General features: G+C 43.2%; 2 protein-coding genes across 6 annotated transcripts in view; one reads left to right on the top strand and one right to left on the bottom strand.

Annotated features, from left to right (window-relative positions):
- The window catches only part of NRG4 (neuregulin 4), a 48,300-nt gene that overhangs the window by 20,007 nt on the left and 9,566 nt on the right, over positions 1-18,727 (bottom strand). For 2 of the 3 annotated variants that reach the window (XR_010441602.1, XM_064722403.1), the window contains exon 1: positions 2,438-2,668. The exons of the other annotated variant lie outside the window; for it this stretch is intronic. The gene's annotated coding sequence lies outside the window, so the exon portion shown is untranslated. Of the gene's footprint in view, positions 1-2,437; positions 2,669-18,727 lie in introns of those variants that run through there. 3 annotated transcript variants of the gene reach the window in all.
- TMEM266 (transmembrane protein 266) overlaps positions 2,816-18,727 on the top strand; it is an 82,971-nt gene continuing 67,059 nt past the window's right edge. The window contains exon 1 of one of the 3 annotated variants that reach the window (XM_064722398.1): positions 2,816-2,965. The gene's annotated coding sequence lies outside the window, so the exon portion shown is untranslated. Of the gene's footprint in view, positions 2,966-3,506; positions 3,580-4,189; positions 4,319-18,727 lie in introns of those variants that run through there. The other 2 variants (XM_064722400.1, XM_064722399.1) reach the window with 2 other exon arrangements.

Genomic DNA, 18,727 nt, shown 5'->3' with positions numbered 1-18,727 from the left:
CCCCATCTAGTTAAATCAGAATCTGTATTGCCTCTTGGTTTTGTGTACTTTTACTGGTTAGCTGGCCTTAGCATCCACAGTACCTGTAAATCTTAATGAGCATAGGCAGATAAAATCAAGCACTGAATAATGATTTGGGCTTTGGTTTATGGATCTTTGCTATTCAAACACTCTTAAAATTAATCTCTATATAAATGCTCCCCCAAATTAAAGAAGATGGTTTCAGTCATGTGGCTATTTCAAATACACATTGTTTGTACATTCAGATTAAGTTGCACCTTACATCTGTCTTTGAGAATGGGATTTTACTGCATTATGTATTCTTTCTAAAAATTAAAAACGGTAAAATCTCATTCTGCCCCAATATTGAGCTCAAATATTTGGTCATGAAAACAATGAAGGGGAAAAAATTTAAAAATTGCTTGCTATGCTGATTAAATATAAATTTCCTTCTGAGATGTCCTTGATACCTGTCAAGCAGTCAGTAGTCCACACCTCATACTTTCTCCAAGAGCCAGGAACTGTACTGAAGTCTTGTTAAAAACAGTCTGTTTTTTCTCACCTAGGTACAACTCCTCAGACCTTAAGTGACTGATCTGAGCACAGAAAATCATCAGGAATCAGAAAAATTCCATCAAACTGCCTGAAACTGATGCCTTGTGAAGGCTGGCCTAGAACAGAGGCTCAATGGAGTTAAAGGAATTTTTTAAAAGGCCTCAATGGATCCACCTTGGGCAGCACAAGAGCCCAGCCAGGGCTGCACCCCAGATGAGCCAAAATGGACAACTGGTCACGAGGGCTCTCACTTTTGTAAGTTCTGCTCCATTTGCATATTGGGGTTAATTGTCCAGTTACAGCTCTAGGTTATGGAGTCCCATCCTTCTTGTTTTTCTCTCTTCAGTCCATTTTGTTTATGCTCTTGGCCTTGAGATTTAGGTGGATGTCCTTGGTCCCAAGCTAGGAAAGGAATTGTTGTCTCCCTACTCTGTGCAGAGAGCTCACCATCCCTTACTACCAAGCTCAGAACTACACACTAGAGCAGTACAGAATCTGAAAAACAGAAAAGCTAAAACCTAAGGCATCAAAACAAATGAGGATCTCTATAAGGAAGAACTCCAGGTGAAATCTTATAACAAATCTGTATAAGAACAATGTTTTATTCAAATTTATACACTGGAAGTTTCTTTTAGCATGGAATAACCACAATATCAAGAAATTCTGACAAAAGACATGAAGCTAAAGCAGATGACAAATAGCTCACAAATCTCAACGTGCTTTGGTTGACAGGGTAATTTTTTTGGACACAGTTCTTCAAAATTCTTTCCATTGCAGTTTTCTGAAATGACAATGAATGGCTGAGTCCTCTTATCTTAGAAATCCCCACAGCAAATATTTAGGTTTACATTTTCATTTTTATCCACTAAAGTATGTCTAGGATTAATTATATACTAAAACAGGGGTAAAGCTGTCATGGTGTTGAAATTGAAATTTGAGACATTACAGTGAATTTCAGGGAAAACTTCCCATTGCCAAAATTTCCTAAGCAGCTTGCAAACAACTGCAAATTTCCATCTGAAACCCCAGTTCTATTGTATGAGATATTCATACAGACACTGGCAAAGTTGAGGCTTCTGTCCAATGTAACTACTGTAGTCACACAACAGATTTGTAATTTTGAGATAGAGATTCCAGTTTCAAGCCTGTGTGTGCTTATGTGAGGGGAATTATTAAATTTTACAAGACCCCTGCATTCAAAAAAAATCACTATCAGTCCTGGAAAACAACCCCCCACCACTATTCTATCATTCTCCGTGCTTACTGATTTCTTCTGTGGCACTTTTGCTTCCAAGTTTCATCCCTAACTCTTGTAAGAAATCAACTGAAATGAATGCAACTTAAAGTTTGTCTCTGCATGGTTAATTTTTATTCATACCTCAGTGGCAGATGTAGTGTCCCTCATAATGTCAGGTCTCAAATGTCAATAATCTCGGATCCAGCAATCAGAAATCAAAAATCCATATTACAGGCTAATATACAAGAGACAGTTTAGCACATGGTGACACAATACAATAGACCAGTGCCACTTAAATGATCTTGAGTTACTAGGAATGTATGTCATAAGAGTTTAGATATTCACTGTACATGGCAGCCATCAGGAATCAAGTGTAACCAGTCTTCACAATAATGACTTTGATTTTTTAAGATTCATCCATCATTAATAGCTGGTTGATGCTAACATCAGCTGTTCCAAAACACAGGGGAGATAACTGGCAAAACCTGAATTTCAGTCTCTATTATTTTGTCCATTTAAAGCACCTTAAATTAAAGCAATTAAAGCACTAAAGAAGTTCTTAACCTTGGGGCATTTTACTTCATTTTTTTTTGGTGCATTTAATTTTGCATTGAGTTAATTTGTTCTACTTAAACCACGGCTTACCACAGCAAACGGGTATTCTTAACTCTGCTGGTGTAATCTTTCTCAGACATGCACAGGACAATCTGCTGAATCAACGTAATCCCTAATCCGCATGCTGGGATGCTGCAGCTGCTCGCTCCGGTGCCGTTATGTAATGCCGGCCTCCAGGCCCGGGGCAGAGCGGGGCGAGCGCGGCGCTCCGGGCGCTCCCCTCGGGCCGGGCCGGGCCGGGCGCGGCGCGGGGGTCGCGGCGCTGCCGCGGGGGCGGGGCCGGGGGCTCGCGGCTCGTAGTACTCCAGCGCGCGCCGCCCGCCGTCGCGATTGGCCCGGCCGCGCCCGCGTGACGCGCGGCGGACGCGCGCGCGCCCCCTCCGCTCCCGCGGACCGACCCCGCGCGCCGGCCCCGCGTTTCCAAGGCGACCCGGCAGGAACGGCGGGAGGCGCGCGCGGGATCGCGCGCGGGCGGTCCCCGGGTTCCTCCCCGCGCGGCCGCGGGTCCCGCGCGGGGCGCGCGCCGGGCGCTAACGGCGCGGGTGCCGCGGGCAGCAGGTACGTGAGGGGAGCCCCGGGGACGGAGGCGCGAGCGGGGAGCCCCGGTCAGCGCCGTGCCCCGCCGCGGGCAGCGGGTCTCGGCCGTGCCCGAGCCGCGGGACCGTACCGCGCTCCAGCGCGGCGGCGGGTCCGTGCCGTACCCCGTCGCGGCCGTGCGCGGCTCGGGGATCCCGGTCCCTCAGCCTCCCGGCGCCGCCGCGCGCCCCGCCGTCCCCGGGGTCTGGCTGGGCGGCCCGGCGGGCTGCCCGCGCCGCGGCGGCGGGGGCCGCGCTGGCGGGTGAGCCCCTCCGCGGCGGGCGGACAAAGTTTGGCGGCGGGCGCCGCCTCCCGCCAACTTGCCGGCGGTGGGGCCGGGGGCCCGAGGGCGCTGTGCCCCGGGCCGGCCTGCGGCGGGGCCCGCGCCCCCTCACGCGGGGTCAGCCGAGCCGCGGCCCGGCCGGGGCGGTGCGGGGGTCGCTCCGCCTGTACTGCGGGGCCGGAGCCGCGTTCCGGCGGGGCCGGGGGGCTCGGGGCGCTGAGGGGCGCCTCACGCATCGCGGCCCGGCCCCCGCGCCTCCGGACGGGCCCGGCCGGACAACTTCGGATGTGCGGATCCCGAATACGAACATACGGTAATGCCTGAGCGGGAAAGTTGCTTTTTTTGTGTGTGTGTATGCAAGCCCACCCAACGGTGGTGCCTCAGCAGTGTCCTCACGCAAGAGTACTCTGTATGTGTAAGGTGCTGCATTGCTTCTTGCAAACCCCCTGTCCTGGAGTAGCATCATTGCTTGCCCCAATGAGAAAAGGAATAGTAGTTTCTTTTCTGGAGTCGAAATCCAATTAGAGTGCTCTTTACTAGGGAATTTTCGGTTTGCCTTCCTTAAAATGTAATAAACTTAAGAGGCCTTTTTTGTTAGATTTGTAGAGGTGAAATCTAAATTGTGGGGACTGGTGAGCTGTAATGGGACAGCATGTCAGAGTAACTTTTCTTAAAAATAGTAGTATGTGAACATGCATGGTTTCAAAGCTTGTTAGTATTCTGAAGTTAGGAAAAGGCTCTGCTAAGCGTCTCCAGAATTTCTTGGCTCTTACATGAAAGTTTAAGAGCAAACCGATCTACAAGCTCTGTATTAGAGCATGCCCCTGACACCAGGTGTAACAGCTGCAGAAGATTTTATGTGTAAAAGAAGTAAAATGCGTAATGGTGTGAGAGTATTTACAGCTGTGAATGCAATCAGCAGAGAAGGCTCATTTGTCGGAACGCAGGGCACCTCTCTGAAGCACATAGTCAGAAACTGCTGCTTTGCTATGTGACTCTTAGGAATCCTGCTATTTTTGCAACATTTATTACTGGAATTTGAACAAAGAGGGGTAAGCAGCCTCTGTACTTTTAACATGCTGTAATAACATTACTAACCAAGCGTGGATTAGATGAAACAGTACTGATAATAATTTTTTGATAGCTCCTGTGAAGATGCTGAGAGTTCCTGCAGGACACTTGTGAAAGGGTTTTTGCTACCACAGTCGTGTTAGGTGGGGGTTATAAATTAGACTGTACACAATAGTAGCACATAGGTGCTTTGCAAGGAGATACTGCAGTTAGCATTGTGCACCAGGTATCCTGTATGGTAAAATGTATGTTTGGTGCTGAGAACAATGTCTGTCTTGTGAGGCAGAATACTCTGTGCACAGAAGGGGAGGAATGGTTCTCATTTACAGAGGATGCAGAATAAGAAGCAAGTGTGTGCTGCTTCAAACGTGTTGTGGTTCCTAAATGCTGGGCAGAGTGTGCCCACAGTCAGCGAGGGGATGGTGTGAGTGAGGAGCCATTCCCAAAGCAATGCATGTACTCATCTCAATTATTCCTCTGTGTTTCTGAACAAAGTGGAGTTTTTGCAGCTCTGTCCTGATGCAGAAGTGTTTAGGGCAAGATGCTGTTTTTGCCTGAAGGGTGAGAAGAGGTGGAAGTTGCACACAAATTGAGATGTGGCTATCAGGTAGTAATTATGCTAAAGACAGCAGAGATGTGAAGCAAGAGTACAGATCTGCTATTTCAGCCACAAAACTGGAGTAGTAGGTAAGATAAAGATCTGAACTCGCACTGGTTTATGAAAAGGCCAGTAAGAAAATTAAGATGTGAGCTACGTATGCTTGCAGTGTGAGTACAAGTGCAAGCCTGCTACTCAGCTGAAGTATTTTCAGATCTTGACTGACAGCATAAATGCAGAACATAACAGTAGCTGTCTCCCCTCTCGCTGTGCCTGTTCCCAAAGGTTACTTGGATGTAAGTGTGATTACAGTTCTGAAGGTGCCCTGTACAAATGCTTACAGCTCATGATGCTCTCCTGGCCCCCAGGGCTGCAGTGCTGTTACACCAGGGGGGTTCAGTGGTGGCTCCCCAAACCCGGCTACCTGCAGCTTGCTGTTTGTCCCTGCTGGGCGCTCACTGCGGAGCCTGGGGCTGCAGTGCTGTTGCATCACGGGGGGACAGGACTCACAACATCTCCGGCAGGATGGAGCACATGGTTTCTGTGTTCCTGCATGTGATCGGCTCCACATTGGGAGGAGAAACTGCACTGCCCTGCGAGATCCTGACACGACTAAAATTTACCTGCATCATCACTATTCGTGTAAATTAGTTGCATTACCTGGCAATAGCACAAGAATTAATTGAATTGTGTTACACAGGACAAAACTGCATCTTTTATCAGAGCAGCAAACGAGGTGTTACTTCAGTTAGCAGTGCTCAGCTAAACTGCTTCTTGGACAATGGGATTAACTAACAGAAAAAATACTTTATCCCTATGAGCACTGCAGAACCAATGTTGACATAGGAGACCGAGCTGGAGTCCTTTCTGCTGCATGTGTTACCATCTAAAGTGTCCAATAAGTGCCATTTGAAGAATCTACATTTCTAGTTGGTATATGAGAGGAGGACTGAGGCTTGATTCCTCCTTTTCCTCTCCTCACTGGTTCTAGACTGATTCTGTATGCTGCTGAAGGGTATTTGCCACACTCTTGTTAGGTTCAGTAATATGAGCATAAGTCTGGAATCAGTGGTGCTGGAAAATGGGGAGTTTTGGATTTTTTCACTTGTAAAAAATTTCTGAACTTTTGGGAGTATTTTTGAAGTAGGTGGATATGAGCGTACTTGGTGAAATGCCATTTTCAAGAGAAGAGTAAAAAAATAGTAAAAGGTTGGCTTCTTACTGCTCTGGGGTAGAACTTTGCTGTTGTTCATTCTTTGGCTCTAGAGGTTTCTGTCCAAGGTGAATTGATGTGGAGGGATAGAATGTAAGAGAATAGTGCAGAAGGCAGTTCCACACCTGAGGAGTTGCAGCTGTGCTAATCACCAAAGATCAGGAGCAGGCCTGCCCTTAATGGGCCACAGCTGTGTCCAATAAGGAGAAGAGTGCTGCCCAGGAGCTGGAGTTAGCTGGGTGAGGGGGGAGTTGGAGTTTGTTGGCTGTGCTGTGAGGAGCTGCCCATGAGAAATCACCGAGAAGGTATGGGACTTGTGAAATATGATGACAACAAGTTGAAACCTTTTTTCCTCCAAATTCCTAGCTGGTGTGTTGTGAGCAGCACCAGGGTTACCTCAGTCTGTCAGATTTCAGCCCACCCATTAGCTGGGTTTAGGATTTGATGTGGCAAGTTGATGTATTAGGGTTTAATTCTTAATTTTGTTATAAGGTTCCAGTGAAACCTGTTGCCTCCACATAATCCCATTGAAATCACTGGGTTTGCATGAATAGAGTGAAGTCAGACCTTGTAAATTCAAGTAGGTAGCAGTGGAGGTTTTCTGATGATACTTGTCAATAATGTTTATCAAGTAAGCGTTATAAAATGCAACATCAGCTTATTTCTTGGTTTATTCCTCTGTCTCACTTGCATTTTATCATGTTCTAGAGTTCAGCATTGCTTTGATGTGTTTCAACCAAGATTTCATTGGGGCATTTTTTGTATCTTTCCTTACATCTGTAAAGCACCCTGTGTGCCTATAGCATTGCACACAAATAAAACTACCTTTGAAAATGAGTGTTCAAATCCATTGGTTGCAGAGTTAGCCCTGTAAATCAGCAAATACCTGAATTAGGGTTGTGCAGCTACAGTTCTGTGTTCTGAGCCACCCTGCTCAGTGATTTGCAGGAGTGGTGTGTGATCTCCATAGTTGAGAGGAGGATTAATGCAAATGGAGCTGAAGTAATAGGCTGTTCTAAACGTGGTGCTTCCGAGTTTTCAAGAGCTTTACTTTCAGCCCAAATAACCTTCTTGCAAATTAGTTTCTAAGATGGAGTCTCTTGCTATTGGGAGGCTTAGCCCCTTTCGTGTGTTTGTTTGGTTTGGGTTTTATTTTGTAAAATTACACTACATGGAGGTATAAACTTCCTTTGTTGACTTTAAAAAAATCCCTAAATGGGATTTGAGCCTTCAGTGGTGATTTCTAATTCGGGTAATTGCCTTATTTGATGAGGCTGTTACTGGATGAATGGGGAAAGGACCTTTGGGTCTGTGCTTTGTGTAGGGGAACAAAGGTGAAGTCTGACCCGTTTCATCCTTTTTGCTCTGTGTCCTGCCTCTCTCTGCTTTTCAGCCTCAGCAGCCTGCCAGTGCTCCCAGCACAGCTGCCTCAGTTCTGTCAGAGGCACAGGTGCCCAGCCCTTTGCACAGGGACCTTGTGTCCATTTGGATTGCCTTTTGACACGCCACCTTTTTCAATACTTGATTAAAAGGCAAGCCGGCATGGGAAAACAGTTCAGTTTAGCTTGAATGGATTGCTGTGAGACAAAGATCATCTCTGCTGTTCCAGGGAACTTCAAAGGCTGCCTGCAGACAGGCAAGTGTCAGAGCTTCTCAAAAAAGTTGTGAAAGTCTTTGTAGTGGAAAGTGTTATGTGTCTGATATTTAAGTGTGCCTACCAGGTTTTTCCACTAATAGAAAATGAAAATTCGTGCATAAAAATAGCAAAATACAAGTTTTATTGAAGTTAGTGAGACTTTTACTGTTGAATTATTTTATAATTCTTCCTTCAATGCTTTTGTTCAAGTTTATCAAATAATTTCTTACAGAAAAGCGGTCATTTGGACTACCAGTCAATTTAGCTGATGGTACAAATGTAAAGAAAGCTCTTCTTTGAGTGAACTAAAGAGCTCCTGTCTGTCTGTAATAATTAAAGTTAGCAAACATACAGGATGTAAACATGAGGCATGTGGTGTGTCTCAGCAAGCAGTGCATAATTTTTCTCTGTATATAATAGCTGCCTGCATTTTACAGCCCAGATGTAGTAAATAATTGCATTTTTATCTGGAATGATAAAAGTAGACAGCTTTGAAAGCAGTTTTTAGCAGGAAAGGGAGATACGGTCCAAGTTCTCATGTTAATTGCACAAGTGTATTAAAAAAAGCCAATCTGAACGATTTTTCTTGCATATATTTGTTGCTTTTCTTCTGTTACCAGCTGCCACATCCAGAAATCTGAATGCTCTCTTTCTTTGCTTTTGTTTTCAGTCCTAAGAAGGAGGACTTTGGGAGCAGGGGCAGTAGTGTAATTAAATAGATATGTTTAACTTGGAAAGGTGTTATTTTTAGAACTAGCTCAAAAGGGCAGGTACCCCTTGGAGACATTCTAACATGGCCAGATTGTCTCCTCCAACTAAAGAGCAGTGCAGGACATGGGCAGCATCAAGGTTTAAGTAAAAGTTTTTGATGCATGTTATCTCTGGGCTAAAAAAAAATAAACCTTGAGAGGAGGCTGCAGAGTGGGTTCAAGTTCTGAGCCTCTGGGCTCTTGGTGCTTCATTACAGAGTGCAGGCTCCAGAGAGGCTGCCCGTGGGGACAGTCCTTGTTCCCTTCCTCTCTCAGGGCCGTGCAGGCGCTGGTTCCCCTCCCGTGGGCACAGCAGCTGCTCAGGGTGCCCTGGTCCCTGCTCCCCTCAATCCACATCCTCACCTGTGAGGAGCAGGGGAGTTGCTGCTTGCTCCTGCTAGGAAGGGCTGTGTGCATGAATTAATGGGCACACTGCAGAGATATTTTTCTCCCTACTCTCTGTTCTTTTTTTGTGGCTCTGTTTGCTCACTTTTCCACCTCTGAGCAAAGGGGAGCATATGGCAGTGTGCTGTCCATCTGGTTGCCACTTACTGTGAAATCATTATGCAGGCAAATTTGGCCCCATCTTGAATTTCTTAGGTAGGAGAAACTGTTACTAGAGTGACAGCTGAAGTGTTTCTACTGAGCTGTAAATGTGAATTAAGCACAGAATGAACACAAAGGGCTCTGTCTGAATTTTTTCAGTCTTCTACATTAAATAAACCCCAACTTGTGCTGTGCTAGTATTTAAAGCAAATAAGGCTGGGATCCTCATTGTAAGCAGTAGACTCTTCAAGTACAGATAAAAGACAAGTCCTGTCCCAGAGGATTTGCAGTCTAAATACATTTTAATGAGAATACAGTGAATGGTGATAGGTGCTTAGGAGCCCCTTAGTTATAGAGATAATACTGTATAAAAATTCCATTGGCATTTTTGCATCCTAGCACAAGCTTGTCACATAGTCTCTTGAAATGCATAGCAGATTTTAATTCAGGTCTGTGCATTTTGGGGATACCCAGGTATTTCTTGTTTACCTGCATATCAAGGATCAACACTGGTAAAGAGAAGTTTTGCTGTCTTTGGCACCATAAGCACATGTACATTTTTGTTATCACATTTCACACTGCAAACATTGAAACAGTAATAACCTAGCTTTACTCTAGTTATCTAAAGGAGTACTACTGAAAAAAACAATTAGGTGATGTTTATGCTGTAATATTCTCATACCTTATCTGCAGACAAGAGTAGCTGTGAAAGTAGTTTTTAAATTCAATTTATTTTACAGTTAGGAGGGTTAACTTTTGCACATTTTCTATCGTGTAAGTCAAGAGCTTGTTTTTCATGTAGCCCCATGGAAAAGCCTATATTTTTTAAAATTGGAACAGGTGGCTGCACAAGTAGAAAATAAGTCAAAAGAAAGTAATTTATCTGAAGCAATTTCCTTGCTCTTTAGATCAGGGATCCTCACTTTTGATTATTACATGCGTATTTATTACATAGTACTGCTGCAGTGATTCCACTGTGATATGAAAGTGCTTGTGGACTAGAAAGAAGAGTTTTGTCTTTGTGGAGGACAGTGGCTGGAGTTTCTTCACTAAATTCTTTCATATTTTCATTTTGTTTTGAATAGAAGTGCAGTCAAGTTTTTAAATATTGTAAGTATTGAGATTTTTTGCCTTTTTTCCTGCAAGAGCCTATTTAAAGGACCACAGATAGCTTTCTGAAAAACTTTTGTTCTGTACTGCATCATGCAATGGGAAAAGTTCATTTTAAGTTTCAAAAAAGAAAAATCCAAAGTTTGAGATCTACTCCAAAGGAACTGTTTTTGAGCAGATATTCTGTGCATTAATATGTCTTCCAAGTATTTTAAAATGGGAATTCAACCCTCAGTACACAGCAGTGAAACCGGGCTGACGGTGGGAATTTGGGGAGAGGAAATATTGCATGGCTTCTGTTGGAGTCTGGGCCAGAGCTGTGGCCTCTCTGCTGCTGACCTGCAGCCATGCCCTGCTGGGGCAGCCAGCTCTGCTCCATCCCTGCTGAGCTGCGCCCTGCCCTGCCCTCCTGAATGACTTGTGCCCTGCAGAATTGTTCTCCAGTTCAAAAGAAGAAGAATAAGAGGAGGGCTAGCACAGAAAAAAATCAAAGCTTTTCCTTTAGCCCCAGTTCTTTAGCTCAGAGCATTGGAGAGTACTTCCTGAGTAGTAGTTGGGGTTTTTAAATGCATGGTGTCATATGACTTGTACTGAAGTTTTCTGAAATATATTTTATTTCAGAGTTCATCGTGGGATAAATATGTCACGAATCTAAATGTTACATGCTGAGTGAAATTCATGGACATATTCACCAAACTTGTCTCCCTGCTATTGTTTTTTAATGTGGAAATGAGAAAGAATTCCTTCAGTAGGTTGCTTCTCAGGAGATAGAAGTAACTGGTAAGGCAGTTTTAGAAGTCAGAATAGTCACCATAGTGACTCCTGAGACTGACATTTGAAAAAGATTATATTTAGTTAAAGATTCTGGAGAGAGTGAGTTTAATGGTACTGGCCATCTTCCTGCACCTATTATTCTGCTGTAGAAAAAGAAGTAACTGTTGAGCAGGGACAGAGCCATGGTTCTAGCTGAGGAGGAGACTGTAACAGTGAACTGTAACAGTGCTGCTTTTAGGCTGGTACCCAGGCTTGGATCCTGCCAGAAGGCAGCAGTTTGATGTGTAAATGAAGGTATTCTTTGAAATGCTGGGAAGGCTGGAGTGCCAGGCAAAGAGTTCCCTCCAGAGCCCACGGAACAGGAGCTCAGGGATTGTTACAGCCCTTTGAATCTCGAGCTATGGACTGTCCAGTTGCAAGGGTGATGTTTGGTTTATTTTTTAATTACATTCTCTTTTGATTAAAAATGCTCAGCAGCAGCTCCCTTGTGAAATTTGGGAGTGATGGAAAGAAATTTGGAGTTTTTTCCATTAGCAGTTGGATATTTTACTCAATCTGACTGCAACACTTCATTCTGAAGCATAGATAGGCTTGTTGTTTTTGAAGAACTTCTTTCAGGATAAGATGATTTCCCTTTTTCAGGGGGAAAGGACTGCAGCCCAAGTAGCTGGTAGCCTGCCAAGGCCCAAATCTGGAAGCACAGGGTATAGGAACTAGCAAGCAAAGACTAATTGGTTATTTGTTTGAAGCATTTGCAAATGCAGCCAGGTCTGTGAGTGCCCAGGCGACTGCTGGGATGTGACTGATGTTTGCTGGGTTAAATGAAGTAAATGCATCTCTGGTGAGAGAGAAAGGTTCCACAGTCTCAGCTAAGAGCACTGTACACTCTTGGCTTCCACGGGCTGCCTTGATGGAGAGATTTCATGGGCTGAGTGAGCAGTGAAGTCAGCCAGCTTTCTTCTGCTTCGTGCCTCCAGATGAGGATTAAGGTACATGGGACAAATTGACTGGGAAATACAGGTTTGCACAGTGCACTTTGTCAAGAGAGGGAGGACTTTATACCCTTGTGCCTGTGTATTTCACAAGCTTTAAAAATCACTTTTAAACATGCTCTCTTTTTGTTGGTGGCTGTGTGGGGCGGGAGCTTTCTCTGCTGATGATATCTAATGAAATTAAATACTTATCTTGGTTATAATGCCATCATAAGGCAATGCCAAGTGTTATTTCCTAGAATGCAGGTAGAAAAAAGGGAAGGCCAGTGTTCAGGATATGGAGTTATAAAATGGAGAATTGGATATTGCAAGAAAAACTGATAGCAGTGGTACTTTCCTTCCCTAGATGGACAGCTGATCTTGGGGCTTTTACTGGTTGTGTTTAAATGGTTTAGCAAAGCACTTCAGTCTGGAAAAGGCTGTTTTTCTCTTTGTTTCACTGAGTATATAATGCATACTGCATGAACAACATTTGGCAGAAGAGAAGCAAAATGTATCTGAAACCTTTAATTATATACTGTAGGCAGCACTGTCTAGGTCAGAAGGCACCATATTATCAAATAACATATTACAGGTATTCAGAACTTGCACAGTAGCTTGATTATTCAGTGAATAATTGGTCTTTGTTAAGCAGATAATGGTACTGTTTGCATTCACAGCCTAGATTTGAAGTATATGATATAGAATATTTGTATTTTAAATCATTTGTTATCCAGCTGATGTAAGAACTAAATAGAACAGAGTTCAGTAAAAGCTTCTAGGGTGGCAGGCTGCCTCTTCTGCTGTGCATGTCTCACTGACTCTGTCATACCTGCAGTTCTGAAGGTGTTGAAGAGATTTTTTGTTTATTGAATTTAATTTTGTATGGGTGTTTGCAGCAATGCTTGGAACCATATAGACTGTTTAAACACAGACAGTATTAAAAACCAAACAAAATGCCCGGAAGAATAAACAGTTTGGAAGCTTTGTGACCTGCTGGTGGGCAGAAAGGTAAATGAAGGAGAACAAGAGTATGATTACAGGCAAGTAGGATTTATGAGAGAAATGCCATGTCTTTGTGTCACACACCACACCTAATTTTATTTATCTAGAGGAGAGTATTTCTGCTGTATGAATATTTACTTAGGCTTTTTAATCCTTAACGATCCCAAGGTGTAATATGAAATGATTGACTGCAGTGTCAGTAGCTGGTAATTTTTATGAGTATGTCAGAATATGAGCTCTAGTAAGTTTGCAGGTTCCTTGGGCACTCAGTGGTGTGAGCTTGGAGGTGACTGTCAGCTTGGGAGAATCCACAGTGCTACAGAGCTCTGTGTTGTACAGGCTGGGGCACAGCTGATGGTGAACAGACCTTTCTCGTCTGGCTTTTGTCTTACTTTCTTTTTCCCAAGATGGAGTTTAAAAGAAAAGCAATAAGGTGATAAAATTACTGCCTTAAAGGACAACAAAAGTGATCAAACCCACCCAAAGGAATGGTTTTTTTATAAAGTGCAGTGTAGTCAGGTAATCAAAACACACATTCTCTATCAGTGACTGTTTAGCCTGCAGAAGATCAGCCTGCCTTGCAGTGGGGAAGTTGTGTTTTCCATATGAGCTGAATACCCATTTGAGCTGTGATCAGCACTCTGCCTTCCCTAAGGAGATGGCAGTGATTGTAGCATTTATCACACATAAAGGAATCTGTCTTGCTCTATATATCTGCCAAAAGACATGTGAAAAATAGAGACCGAGGCAGCAGCATCCGTGATCTCAGTAACCCCTCAGACAGCCAGACTGATGGTGAGCCAAGGAAATCACTTCTCTCCTGCTCACCTGAGCCCCATATTTAGCCACAGCAATAGTTTTGAGTTGGGTTGATTTAGAAGCCTGTCTGTAAAGGGATCTGCCAGCAGAATATTGGCTGAAAGGTTTGTGTAGTGCATGAAGCTGTTGACCTGTGCTGCAGGCACACGAACCTCCAGGTGAAAATAAATTCTTGTTCACACCAGAAATTGAGTACCTGGCTAGAGTGCTGTGGCTTACATTAAAGATGGTTACTTAAAATTCAGTGACCTAGTGGGCAAGAGTTGTTGGAATTTTGGTGTTCAAGGAGAAATGGTAGTGCATACAATTGTTTTACTAAAAGCAAGGAGTTTGTCTGGGTTATTTAGGATTGAAGAAATCACAGAATGCAATGCATGTTCTGCTATCATTAAGCAGCCCTGTGTCTGAAGCAGAGACATAAAACCAAGGGCAAAAGTTCTGTTCAGGGAAGGAAAGATGGAGCAGAGTGAAGTTGCAGAGCACTTTTCCATGGAAAAGCACTGAATATTAGAATTTTGCTTTAGTGCTCTGCTCTGTAGCATGCTAGCAGAAATGATGGATCGGTGACTCTTCTGACTTGGCAGGATTAGGGCTGCTCCCTGGGAAATGCAGCAGAAGAGCCTCAGAGGCTGCTCTGGGTGTGCTCACAGATCTGTGTGCCTTTGCAAGGAAGGGAGAGACAAAAGACTCGATAGCCAAGACCAGAATAAAAAATGGTGTATAGAAGGTGCCATACATGACCTGTTTTACAATTTCTCTGCTAAGGGCAATGGAGCTGCCTGGTTTGTAATTTCTAACGATTTTTCCTTGTATCAAGCTAAACATTCCATTCATTTTTCCCTCTAAGGACTGAACTGTGAGCATTCTTGTGACACAGAGACAAGGGCAGGTCTCTGTGTAGCAGCAGCAGCTGCTGGACCTACCTGCTGGACCAAGCTGCTTCCCTTGTGCCTGTTGTGTGTGGTGTCAGAGGTGTTCAGGTTGCTAATTCCTAATTTAAAATCCAGATAAAAGGATGGGTGACAACATCTGTATGTCCAAAGCTAGAGTTTGTGTATCTCCTGTGCAGGGAGTGTGGCAGTGTTTTCAAGCTTAGATTTTTGTCAGTTTTGATCATTTTGTGTTTGTTTTGGTGCATGGATAAGCGTGTTTAAATTAGTTTTCATCTTTTTTCTGAGATACAGTTTTGCATTTATATAATAATTTATAACTGATTGTTATAAGTGATATATTATACAACTGAAGTGTTAGAGGAAATCATTCAGGCATGGGTTTTTAATGAAATAAGATCTAGTAACACTGTTCACAATTACAATTTGTTTACCTAGAAAATCCTACTAAGTTTTATCCTTAAGTATGCAGGTAAGCTCTCTTTCCCTTGTCCAGTTTTCACAAATTTCAACACTGTGTCTGCTGACAAAGTGAGTAGGTGGGGTTAAGAAAAGCATTTCAGCCAGGTGGACTTCTTGTCATTATCTATAATGTGTGTGTGCACACGTGGATCCTGTAATTTTTCTGCCTTCAGAGTTCTCATTAAGTTTATTCTGCTGCAGAGCTTTGAGTTTGATTTGTACTTTCCACCAAGTTGTCTTTGAGATAGCCTCTTATCCCATTGATTTGCTGTGCTATTTTATGCTAACTGTAGCAAAAGGAGATGTTTAAGGAGAAATATTTAAAGAATTTCAAATGTGCTCTTCATCTTCTGGACACAAGCTGGTACAACGAAGGGGAGAAAAGTCAGCATGATGTGGCCAGCCATGTCTGCAAGCTGTCAGTGGAGCAGAGTTTGAGAACATCTGGACTGTGAAACACACCTCTTGAACTTTCATTGATTGGTTCCTTAGGCTGCCAGCCAGGAAGTGTATTTTTGGATACTTGCAGCAAATTTTATTGCATGTGAGCAAATGCCAGATCCATACTTTGTCAGCTGCTGTTTTTCAGTAAGTAGGGAGAATGGATTTGGGTTTAAGTTAAATAGTTAATTTTGTGCTGCATTGCAGAGTGCAGTTTGTACAGCTGTACCTGGGAAGTGGCAACTAGTCACAAAGGGCAGCACAAACTGTGGTAACCCTGAGTGCTAATCCAGAGAGGAAAACGATTGCCCTGGACACAGTAAAGCAATTTTTTCTTTCACTTAGCCCTGGCCTCTGAAAGCAGAGATGGGAAAAATGTGTCTGTGTGTTTCGTTTTTATGGCTCACCATGTTTTCTTCCAGAACAAAGGGAGGCATATTAATTTAATGGAAAATGAATGGGTTGACTCCTTAGATGGGTGGAATGTGATGCTGCAGTTACATAGCACGCTGGAGTACAGCATTCCTTGGGATTTTGAAACGAGGCACGTTCTTGTTAATAGCAGGAGAAAATAGTTCTGCCCTGCAGCTGTGTGCTCTGCCGGCAGCAGAGGTGAAATGTAAATCAAGTGTGGGGATGCCTGAACTGATCTAATCCCAGGGGTTGCCTTGGTCCCATCACATTGCTGAGGGTGAGCTCTGGTTTGGCCTGCCTGTGTTTTTGCCCTTTGGATGCTGCCTGATGCTACTGCTGAGTGGCATCACACTTCCTTTGGACACCTCTCTGTTCTGTGCTCTGTAGAAGAGTGTTTCCAATATTACTGCCTCTTGAAATTACTTGTTAATGGAATATCTTGTCAAAACCTTGTTCATCTTCCATTCAAGACAAATTTTCCTATCCTGAAGCCCTCCCTGTTTCTCATGCTGTCTGTCCTGCAGTTTCTCTCTGTTCAGCATCAGTGTGGTGGGCCCATTAAAGCAGCTTCTGTTGATAAGGTATATAATGTACACTTGTTCAAAAGAGTGTGATCTTATTACTGCAAACAATGCCTCAGATTAGATTAAGTGCTTTGGAGCAGGGGTTATTTCACTTTGAAAACCACATTCTAAATCACCTAATGTGTCTCTAAATAGCATGTGAATAACTAAAGTATGGGCTAACTGTCTTGTGTTCATTTCTGGGTTTCATTTCTGTTCATTTAAAAACCAGAGGATTCTGGTTGTCCTTTCCCATCTTGGGCTGCAGTGGAGTTTGCAGTGGATTTTGTCAGCTCTCACTGAGAGCAGATGCCTGGGACCATCTGAGAGCTTTCTGCCCTGCACTGATGAAGTGTTGTGAGCTCTGCAGTTCATAACCTGTCAATTGTCAACATTGCTTTAAAAGTGTGTGTTGAGAGTGAGAATTATACAAGAGAATGTTTTACAAGGACTGGTGTTTTGGAGCTGTGAAGATGAGAAATGAGGGCTCACAAGATATTGCCCCTTTAAATCCTGTATTGGTCTTTGCAGCAGATTGTCTCATTTCTAGTGCTTGTTTTTACAGTGACAGGTGCAGTAAATCTCTCACCTGATCCCAGTATCATTTTAATACCTCACAGATATTCTTGGTTTATTGGAAAATTTGTATGGATTTGGATTTTTAGATTTCTGATTCAAATAAGATTTCAAAAGCAATTAATTTTATTTTTGGAACATTTTCATATGTATCTAAAAAAGCCTCAAAAAACTTTCACTTAAAACACTTGAGGTTTTTCTTTCTATTGGAAAGTGGCAGGATTTTTATCAACAGCATGCTACATCAAAGATCAGAAACTTGAATACTGATCCAGATATTAGCATCTCTTTCCTATGTTGTCTTGGGCTTTGTGTTTAGTTAGGAAGTGTGTTTTCAGTAGCTTATTTAAATTGTATTGGAAGTGCTGGGGAGTCTTCAGCTGAGTTTGATAGATTGTTTAGCAGACAATGGTTGGTTTGGAGGGGTTAGTGCAATGGTGACACACAAATTATTTCTGAAAATTATCAGAGCTGTTTCACGAGCTCTTAATGATCTTAATCTAGAAAACTAATACAGATGTAGCTTCTTTGCTCTCATCTGTTTTTAACATGTTTTTGAGTTTCCTGTATCCTAAAAATGTTTAATGAATATACTGGTAAAGTAGTTTGGTTTGGCTTTTTTTTTTTATTTTTAATAAAGATGAATTGATAAATCTTAACAAAAGTCTGTAACAGACATGGTTCTGTTACAAACAGGTGACTGGTACGTGTTACAGGTTGAAGAGTAAAAATGTGTTTTATTTATATCTTGACATTTGTTTACTGTTCTGGGGCTTGCATTGCAGTATGGATCTGTTGCATAACCTTTGCTTGAAAAGCATCCTTTTATCTGCTCAGTGTATTAGGCAGAACCTCCTTATTGGATATGGGTCATGGGACTTGAAGCACTAAATAAGATACAGCTGCAGTGGGGCTGAGGAGGGTGCCAGGATGGCCTTGGGTCACACAGTGGCCAAAGCCTTTCTGCCTCTGGTGCCACTGAATACTGAAGGACAGAGGACAAAGGGTTTTTTGTGGGGCAGTGTGGTTGGGGTCTCCTGTTTTCTTTGTGATCTTCTGTTTTGAAGAAAATAGTTACTAAACAAAGCTTTTTAAGACGTGTGTTTTATATACTGCCTGTGCTGAGCTCTAGGGTAGCAGAGGTTGTTGCATAAGCGTCCATTGTACATTTCTCCCACAGACACTGTGATAGAAGTGTTCACAGAAAATTATTGTATCTCCTTTAATAGATATTTGTTATAATTATTTAATACACTGGCAAAAGCCACTGAAGTCTGAGTTAAGGTAAGTGCCAGGCATTTTAAATGAGAATAACTTTTCTCCATCATCTCCCTGACTGCAATTGAACAACTGCGGCTGTATATTGAAAGAGAAGCCTAGGAATTAACATGCATGACTTTTAATTGAAAATACATGAGAGGTTTGTATATGCTATTTGTTTCTTCCCATTTTGCTGTGATTTGATAAGTGTTGGGTAGAGCAGTTACTCCAGGTTTACTCGTGGAATTGCTGGAGAAGCTGAGGGCAGGTCCCTCTCTGTGCCAGTCCCTGCCCTGAACTTCCTGCCTGTTGTCAGTGGCAGCAGGAGCTTGCTGGGCAGAACCTCTGGGGTTCCTGGGGACA

Source organism: Zonotrichia leucophrys, chromosome 10 (genome assembly GCF_028769735.1).
Source record: "Zonotrichia leucophrys gambelii isolate GWCS_2022_RI chromosome 10, RI_Zleu_2.0, whole genome shotgun sequence".
Taxonomy (NCBI): Eukaryota; Metazoa; Chordata; class Aves; order Passeriformes; family Passerellidae; genus Zonotrichia; species Zonotrichia leucophrys.
Note: the sequence above shows the minus strand (reverse complement) of the source record. Positions and strands in the feature narration are given on the sequence as shown.